A 10006-nucleotide genomic window follows, 5' to 3' on the forward strand; every position below is an offset into this window, starting at 1 on the left:
TTGGTGGTCAACCACAGAGGGCTGAGCTGAGCCCTGGGACCATGTGTGCTCTGCCTAATGGTACTGGGGCTGGGGGGTAGGGGCCGCGGGTTCTAGGGGCAGCAGGTGGAGAGGGCTCTGATGCCAGGCCAGAGAGTTTGGTTTGGAAGAGAAGGCAATCAGAAGAAGGTCTGTGCCAATTAGAAACAGGAGCTGATGTCTGGGGATGTAGTTCAGTTGGTAGAGGGCTTTGCCTATCACAAACTAAGTCTTGGCACCATGTACACTGGATGTGGTGGCAAATGCCTGTAATCTCAGCGCTCAGAACTGAAGTCAATCACAGCGCTCAGAACTGAAGTCAGTCTCAGCATTTAGGACTGAAGTCAATCTCAGTGCTCAGAACTGAAGTCCGTCTCAGCGCTCAGAACTGAAGTCAATCTCAGTGCTCAGAACTGAAGTCAGTCTCAATACTCTGAACTGGAGGGAGGAAGATCAGAAGTTCAGGGATAACCTTATCTACATAGTGAGTTTGAGTTACCTTAGATATGTCGCAGAAAGGGGAGAGTGAGCAAGCAAGCTAGAGCAAGAGTGAGAGGGAGGAAGAGAGGGGGGGGAAGAAGGGAGGGAGGGAGGGAGGGAGGGAGGGAGGGAGGGAGGGAGGGAGGGAGAATGATAAAGGCATGCTTGTAATTGCAACACTCAGGAGCCAAAAAGATCAAGGCCAGCCTGGGCTACTTATCTAGATGATGTCTCAAAAAGAGGGAGGTTGCTGGAGAGATGCCAAGTGCTCAAGAGCACCAGTGGTTTTCCCAGAAGACCCGGGTTTGATTCCCAGCACCCTGCCCCCAACGTTGGCTCACAACCTTGTGTAATTCCCATCCTGGAGGATCTGATGCCCTCTTCTGGCCTCCTCAGGCACTGCATGCACATGGTACACAGACATATACAAGGCAAAATACACATAAAATGAATTAATATTTTTTAAGAAGGGGGGGCTCTGTCAGGGTGACACAGGCCTGAGATTCCAGCACTTGGTTGAGAAATGGAGACTAAAGGGTCAGAGGTTCAAAGTCATCCTTGGCCACACAGCAACTGGAGACCATGGGATACAGGAGACCCTAAGTTAAACAATCAAACAAAAAGAACTGCCTCCTGCAAAAAAAGAAAACACAAATGACCAACGACTTTTTGGGTTTTTTGTGTGTGTGGTTTTTTTTGTTTGTTTGTTTTGTTTTGTTTTTTCGAGACAGGGTTTCTCTGTGGTTTTGGAGCCTGTCCTGGAACTAGCTCTTGTAGACCAGGCTGGTCTCGAACTCACAGAGATCCGCCTGCCTCTGCCTCCCGAGTGCTGGGATTAAAGGCGTGCGCCACCACCGCCCGGCTTTTTTTGTGTTTTTTGAGACAGGGTTTCTCTGTGTAGCCCTGGCTGTCCTGGAACTCACTCTGTAGATCAAACTGGCCTCAAACTCACAGAAATCCACCTGCCTCTGCCTCCTGAGGGCTGGAATTAAAAGCGTGCTCCACCACCACCCGGCCCAATAACTATTTTTAAATGCAAATTCACACTGGTTTGAGATACTACCTCACTCCAGTCAAAATGGCTACCATCAAAACTCTGTCAGCAAATGTTAGAAAGGATGCGGAGAGAGTGAAACCCTTACTCACCGCTGACGAAGGTGCCAATTCATCAGCCATTGTGGAAATCAGTTTGGAGATGCCTCAGGAGATTATAAATGGAATACCATATGACCCAGCTATTTCACTCTTGGGCATGTCCCCGGAGAACCCCAGAGCTGTCCACAGAGACGCCTGCAACCCCATGCTCACTGTTGCTCTGTAGCAAAGAACGGGACCCAGCCAGCTGCCCACCATCAACCAGAGACTTGCTATGACCACCTGACGCACATGGAACATGGGAATACGACTCATCTCTTAAAAAAAAAAAGAATGGATTTAGAAAGTATAATATTAAGTGAGGACACCAAGACTGGAAAGAAAAAAAGACATGCATGTCCCCCCTCATATGTGGGTCCTAGCCTGTCATGGGTCCATGTGAACAAGCGCACGTGTGAGTAGAGTCTAGCACACGGTAAGGTGAACGAGAGAATGGGATCAGGTAGTAATAGGGATGGGTCACTGAGGGAGGACTCATGAGTCATGAAAGAGGGCAGAAAGCTCATTGCTCTTCTGGTTTTCATTCAGTCTCGGAGTTTCTCGGGTTTTCGTGTGCACTGGATAAAGGCATTAAGGGTGGCTATCAGTGAAAGTGTCCCAGTGTGCAGCTCCACGGCTTCGGAATGGCTCTTTTGATTTGAGACAGAGTCAGTCTCACTGTGTAGCTCCAACTGGCCTGGAGCTCGCAGAGATCTGCCTGCATCTGCCTCCATGACCTGGTGGAAGGTGTGAGCCACTGTGCCCAGCTGCAGAATGGCTGTTCTAACTGCACAGTTCAATGAGACGTGTAGACTCTGGGTCCGGGACAGAGTCTGTTAGGGCAGCTGTGCTCATCAAACTGCGTGATATATTTTATTTTCAAGTTCTTTACTATAAAGTGATTTTTATACATAAAAAAGCAAACACATGAAAGAAAAAGAAAATCGGTGAGAGGTTACGAGGCTCTGGGGGAGGCAGTTATTGCTTAATGGTTCCTGCACTCCTGCCTGGAGAGATGGAAGGGTTTGGAATGGCCAGCGGGGACTGTTACACAACATCGTGAATGTCACTAATGTCACTGGCTGTACTGTCCTCCCGTCTCTGGGGACATGTACCGAGACCCCTGGTCGATGTCTGAGAACCTCCTGAACCTCTGATATAGCACACATTTCCTCTTCATACATATGATAAAGTTTAACTTACAAATCATGGATAATGAGGGCTGACAGGATGGCTCAGTGGGTAAAGGCGCTTGCTGCCAAACCCAGCGACCGGAGTTCTATTCCTGGGACCCACATGGTGGGAGGGGAGAACTTACTCCTTTTATCCTTTGTCCTCTACAGATTTTCTGCGGCAAAAGGGCATCCTTCACTCACACGTAGATGCACACAAACTAAATAAATTAAATGTAATAAAATTTTAATTAGGCATAATGAAAGATACGCAGTAATTTATAATAAAATAGAAAAATAGCATAATGCTATAACAAAAGTTACTCTCTCTGTCTGTCTCTGTCTTTCTGTCTGTCTGACTCTCTCCCCAAGACCAGGTTAGCCTTGAACTCACAGAGATCCAAACCTGACACTGCCTTTCAAATTCTGGGCTTAAAGGCCTGGCTGGACTCTTCTCTTCTTATGATTTCATTTTATTTATGTGTGTGTGTCTACACATGGGTGCTTGCATCTGTGTAAGTGTGTGTCTCTAAGTGTCTTCAGATGACGGCAGAGGCCAGAGGAGACTAACATGACAGATCGCTTGGCTCTAGGGTTGTGAGATTTCTGAGTCATGAGATGCGCATGGCAGGATCTGAACTCAGGTCCTCGTGACTGAGCAGCAAGAGCTCTTAGCCCTGAGTCATCCTTACTGCACCCTTTTCCATGACTAATGTGGAAAGTAGGAACTGCTGTGGAAAAGCTGAGGCAGGAAACCTCAGCTTCAGGGGTTTAGAATGAGTTAAGGTCATCCTCGGCTACGTAGTGAGTTTGAGGCCAGCCTGGACTCCATGAGAACTGCTCTCAAATAAGCAAACAACAGAGGGCTAGTTGGGAACAAAGATAAGGGAGATTTTCATCGTAAATGATGCAGTCAAGAAGACAATTTAAAATGCACGCATTGGGCCAATCGGTACTCATGAGGCTAGACTGAAGGATCTCATGTTCCAGGCTAGCCTGAGCTATATATCAAGATCTTGTCTCAAAGAGGGCAGGGACAGAAATGGAGAGAAAAATATTTTACCATGACAAGTTACAGAGCCAGTCCACAAGTGTAGGGCTTTTCAGGAAGGATCTAGGCTGATCTGGTATACCCAGCAACCACCCTGCTTGCTTTAGTACATATGAGAGTGAAAGAAGGCGAAGGCTAGGTGTGTATCTCAGCAGTAGAGGCCCTGCCTGGAACCCCCAGTGAGGGGCTGGGGTGTGGCTCAGAGGTAGAGCCCCTGCTTAGAATCCCCCAGGGAGTAGCTGTGGTTGTGGCTTTCCTTTTTTTTTTTTTTTTTTTTGGTTTTTCGAGACAGGGTTTCTCTGTGGTTTTGGAGCCTGTCCTGGAACTAGCTCTTGTAGACCAGGCTGGCCTCGAACTCACAGAGATCCGCCTGCCTCTGCCTCCCAGGTGCTGGGATTAAAGGCGTGTGCCACCACCGCCAGGCTGTGGCTTTCCTTAAGAGCCCTGCCTACCACGTATAAGCCTCTGGGCTCCATATCCAACACCATACAACAGACAGATGAGCACCCGCAGAAGAGGAAGAAAGACTGTGGTCAGGCTGAACCATTTCAGAACGGCAGGCAGAGCTCCTGTGCTGTGTTGGAGATCAAGACGCACTCCTGTAGCCAAGGAGGAGAACTGCTCTCTGTCATGTGTCTGAAAAAGCCACGGTCACCTGTAAACTCGGCATAGGAAGAACTGCATTAGAATAGGCTATCTTGAGGGTTCTCTGTGGGTCCCACCACCAGAAGTTCCTCAGAAAGACCTAGCATGGCGTCCCTAACAGATAGACAAAGTCAAGTGAGGAAGGAAGTCAGCTCTACCGTTTAGCGGGACCAAGGAAGCAATGGAGGTACCATCTCACACCTCCTCCTGCACCCTCCCTTCTCCCCCTACTGCAGCCAGGAAGGAAGAGAAGTGAAGAAAAGTCTTAGCCCTTGTAAAGAAAGTGGTTCCCCGGACACGCCCTGGCCACCGTGCTGGTCTCTACAATATCCTTTGCAGACAGCGCTTAAACATGGCAGGCCTGAGGCTAGGCCAAGAGCCCTGACTTATCCGGAAAACGGAAAACCTCCCAGGGTTTTCCTTTCTTCCAGGAAGGCTAAGGGCAACTCCCACACTAATTCTCCTCCTTAGCTTTCCCTCCCTCCCTCCCTCCCTCCCCCCCTCCCTCCCTCCCTCCCTCCCTCTCTCTCTCTCTCTCTCTCTCTCATCCACCCACACACGCACACACACCTCATCTCATTTTGACTGATGCTTAGACTGACCTTGACCTCACTACGTCTCTGGGGATGACCTTGAACTTCTGAGCTTCTGTTCTACCTCCCCAGTGCCAACCTTACAGGCCTGGCCCCTTGAGCAGGTTCTCCTCTTCCTGTTCACCCTCTTGTTGCGTGTCTTACTTCTGCCCTTATGTAAATAACAAACAGCCTGAAGCTAAAAGAAGCTGTTTATCACCCCAGCAGGCAAATCTGTGGGGCCTGTGGACACTCTCAGAATGAGTCTGAATCTCAGGGCTGGGTCTGGTGGCACACCCACCCACGTAACCCCCGCACTTAGGAGGCTGAGACAATAGCGGTAGGAGTTCCAGGCCAGCCTGAGCTACATTTGAAAAACAATGACAGAGGACACAAATTCCCCCCATCTTGTGACATTGTGTCCACCTTGGGGTACGGTCAACATGAAAGCCATCATCAGTAGGGGCTTCTCGACCTCCCAACCCCTCAACTATGAAATCAAATGAACCCTCTTCCTCCTCCTATCCTCTCTCTCTTTAATATAGAGTGTCATATAAATTGGCCTTCAACTTCCTGTGCAGCACAAAGATCTTAAACTACCGATCCTCCCGCCTATACATCCCAAGTGCTTGGATTATAACTGCGTGCCACCATGTCTGGGGAATCGAAACCAGGACCTTTCGCATACTAGACCAGTACGTCACCAACTGAGCTACGTCTCCAGCCTTTTATTTATTTGGCTGGGTGTTTGTTTGGGGTGATTCTTGGGTCTTTTGGGGTTTTTTTGCTTTTGCTTTTTAAAGACAAAGTCTCGCGATGTACCCTTAGCTGTCCTGGAACTCAGGCCTCAAATTCACAGAGCTATGCCTACCTCTGCCTCTTCGGTGATGTCACCACACCCAGCTTGCTTGCCTTTGAGAGGATTCACATAGCTGAGGCTGGTTTCGAACTGCTGATCTTCCTGTTTTGGTCTTTCCAGGGCCGGGATTATAATAACGTGCCACTCCTGACACTGTTCAACATTTCTTTTCTTCTTTTTTTGAGGCAGGGTTTCCTAGTAGCTATGAAAACAGTCCTGGAACTCATTCTGTAGACCAGGCTGGCCTTGAACTCACAGAGATCCATCTGCCTCTGCCTCCTGAGTGCTGGGATTAAAGGCGTGTGCCACCACTACCTGGTTCTTTTTTTTAATTTTTAAAATTACATTTAATGTGCATGCGTGTGTGCATGCGTGTGAGTGGGTGTGTCACTGCACTAGGAGACAACTTTTAGAAATCTGGTCACTCCTCCCACAGTGTAAAGCCTGGGATCAAACTTAGTTTAACAGTCTTGGCACCAAGTCCTTTAGCCATTAAGCTATCTTGCTGGTTCCTCATTTTTTTAAAGCTGTTTTTGGTTGTTGGTTTAGTATTTTGTTTTGTGAGACAGGGCCTCTCCATATAGCCTTGGCGCTCCTGAAATTCTCTCTGTAGACCAGGGTGGCTTTGAACTTAACAGAGATCCGCTTGCCTCTGCCTCCCAAGTGTTGTGATTAAAGGCATGCGCCACCACCGCCCAGCTTTTTTGCCTGTTTGTTTTTTTAAGGGTACAACGGTCTGTTTGAAAGGCTCCTACCAGCCAAAACGGCAAGTCTGGACTCTGATGGAATAATGACAGCCGTAGATGAAAACATCAAATGTGCTAGATTCTAATGAAAATAAAGCATTCAGACAGACCCTAGGGATACACTGCAAACCTCCGGCCAGCATCGCTCAACGCTGTCCAAGACATCACCATCGGAGAGAGGCTGAGAAACCACCGCAGCTAAGAAGGCCAAAGGCTACGGCAATGAACTGTCAGGCGGTATCCGGATGTCACGTCAGGTCAGAATATGCCTGCCAGAGGGCACTAGAAGAGAGGGCACACGAGGTGGTTCGTCCACGTGGTTCATGTATAAACTCTATGATTTGAATCTTTATCATGCACTAGGGTCTGTTTTGCCCAATCTCTTCTTGTTTTCTTTGCAGTGCTGGGAATGGAACCCAGGGCCTTGCATGTGGTAAACAAGGGCTCTACCTCTGAGCCATGCCTCCAGCCCCTCACTTGGGGACTCTAGGCAAGGGCTCTACCACTGAGCCACACCCTTTGCTTCTACCTAAACCTATCAGGGGTTGGGGTGTGGCTCAGTGGTAGAGCTCCTGCCTAGAATCCCCCAGTGTGTGGCTCAGTGGTAGAGCTCTTGAATAACAAGTGTTAGGTTCTGGATTCAACCCCTGGTACTAACGAAAACAAAAAAGAAATACACACAAAGAAACACATGCACGCGCGCTTGTACACACACACACACACACACACACACACACACGCCCTCATAGCTCCAACAATAGAGCAGAGAAGATGCCCCACCCTGGCTCCATCTCACAGTGCTCCAACTGCTTGTAAACTTCTGCTTTCCGCGGTTTGCCCTATCCCGGGGAGAGACCTGCATGAAGCTGAACGTCAAGAGGGCGATGGAAGGGCACGAGTGGTTTGTGTTTGCCCCAGGACACGGAGAAAGGGGAGATGAAGGCGCCTGCTGTGGAGGAAGTAGAACCCGGGCATAAGGTTCCGGCAAGGCATGGAATTACCCTGTGCTAATAGAACACAGTGACTAAGAAGAGAGCCGGGGATAGAGAGATGACTTAGCAGGGAAGCTCATGGACTGCTCTTGGGGAGGACCCGAATCAGGAGGCGCACAGCTGCTGGCAACTCCAGCTGCAGGGGATCTGACACCTGCGACCTCCCTTGGAATCTGCACTGATGTGTATTCACCCACACAGACACACAGAGAGGCACATAATGAGAACAATAAATGTCTATTTTTAAAGTTTTATGTGCATAGATGTTTTGCTTGCATATATGTTTATGGGTCAGAAAAGGGTTAAATAATCTGGAACTAGATTGTGAGTTGACATACAGATGCAGATTCATGGAAACGTGTGTGCGTGTGTGTGTGTGTGTATTGTTTGGGATCAAAGTTAGAACTTTGCACATGCTAACTAAGTGACCTATAACTGAATTACATTCCCACCACATGCCTCAAACTCATGATTCTCCTGCCTCAGCCTCCACAGCAGCAGAGATTATAGCTCTGAACCACCAAGTCCTACTCTATGTTCCTTGTTAATTTTTTTTTTTTTTAATTTTTGGTATTAGACTTATTTTTACTACTCCTAGAGATGCCTGGCCATTTGGAAGGGGCTGATGAGAAGGTTGGACAAGGGAACTGGGGCTATAGCGCAGATGTCAGAGTGCTTGCCAGGCACGCACAGAGCCCTGTACAGTCACAGGTAGGCACGGACCAGGCTGGTAGCTCAGGCTTGTTGTCCCAGCACTTTGGCGGTAGAAGGCAAGAGGATTGGGAGTTCAAGGTCATCCTTGCCTACACAGAGTGTTCCAGAACAGCTTGAGCTTTGTAAAACCTTGGATCTAAAAATAAAAAAGCCCCCCTTCGGGGGTGGGGGTGGGGCCAAGAAAGAAGCCACACGTGATGGTCAGAGGCCAGGTTATTGCACTCAGGCCCTCAGGCTTGGCAGCATGCACTTTTATCCTCTGTGCCTCTTGCTGGCCCAGAAAGCATTTTTTAAGTGTCTATATATGTTTTTGTCTGCATACATGTCCATCTGCATACCATGTGCGTGCCTTGTACCTTCCGAGGCCAGAAGAGGGAGTCAGGGGGCTGGAAAGATGGCTCAGCAGTTTAAAGCATTGTTGCATAGGACCTGGGTTCGATTCCAAGCACCAACAGGACGGCTCGCAAGCATCCAATTCCAAGGCTTCAAACACCCTCTTCCAACCTCTTTCCAAACCATTATGCACACACATACACGTACGGCAACATTCACACACATATTTTTTTTTTTAAAATAATCTTTTTTTTTAAAAGGAACCGGATCCCCTGGAACTGGAGTTACAGTGTGACCTACCATGTGGTGCTGGGAACCATGATCTTAACCACCACGAATCTCTACAGTCCGGTATCTGGTCAGTTTTAAATACTTTTTCCTGCCGTGCAGTGGTGGCACATACCTTTAGTCCAAGGACTCAGGAGGCAGAGGCAGGAGGATCTCTGTGAGTTTGAGGCCAGCCTGATCTACAGAGCGAGTTCCAGGACAGCCAGGACTCTTATATAAAGAAATCTTGTCTCAGAAAACCAAAAAGAAAAAAAAAAACTTTTTATTGCTGGCTGGTGGTGTTGCATGCCCTTAATCCCAGCAGAGGAAGATGCAGAAGTTGGATCTCTGAGTTCTAGGCCAGTCTGGTCTACAGAGTAAGTTCTAGGACAGCCAGGACTACACAGAGAAACCCTGTCTCAAAAATACAAGGACAAAAACAAAACAAAAAGAATAAAACAAACCACAACTCTTTCCATTGATTGCTCCAAAGCTACCTCTTCCGGTTTTGGTATCCAGCGCAGATCTCGCGTCTCTCTAGACTGCATGGCATAGTCCCTACTCGGCAACAGGCACCATTGATGCTTCTTATGGCACCCTGCATAGCTGGGCAGCCCCAGAGTGGAAAGCCCTGGAAGGGAGGGAATGCCTGGAGACATAGGAACCTTGCAGTCAAGCACATGCAAACTGCTCATCGCCAGGCACCTCCTCCACGAGCCTCCCTTCCAGGCCTGAACACACTCCCTCCACTCCACTGCCTTTTAGTCTGAGACAGCGTCTCTGTAGTCCATTCTGGTCTGAAGCTCACTTTGTAGCTGAGGTTGGCCTTCAATTCCTGATCCCTCTGCCTCTACTTCCCAAGTGCTGGCATTACAAGTGTGCACCAACAGGCCTTGGTCTCCTGGGGTGTAGACCTTGCTCCTTGGGATCCAGGTCTCTGTTTCCTGCCAGGAAGACAAAGCAGCATTGTGATTGGATGTCCAGGGCCAGTGGGGTCTGGTGGCACTTTGTCGCCCTCTGGTG

This window comes from Chionomys nivalis, chromosome 3 (assembly GCF_950005125.1).
Source record: "Chionomys nivalis chromosome 3, mChiNiv1.1, whole genome shotgun sequence".
NCBI classification, from domain to species: domain Eukaryota; kingdom Metazoa; phylum Chordata; class Mammalia; order Rodentia; family Cricetidae; genus Chionomys; species Chionomys nivalis.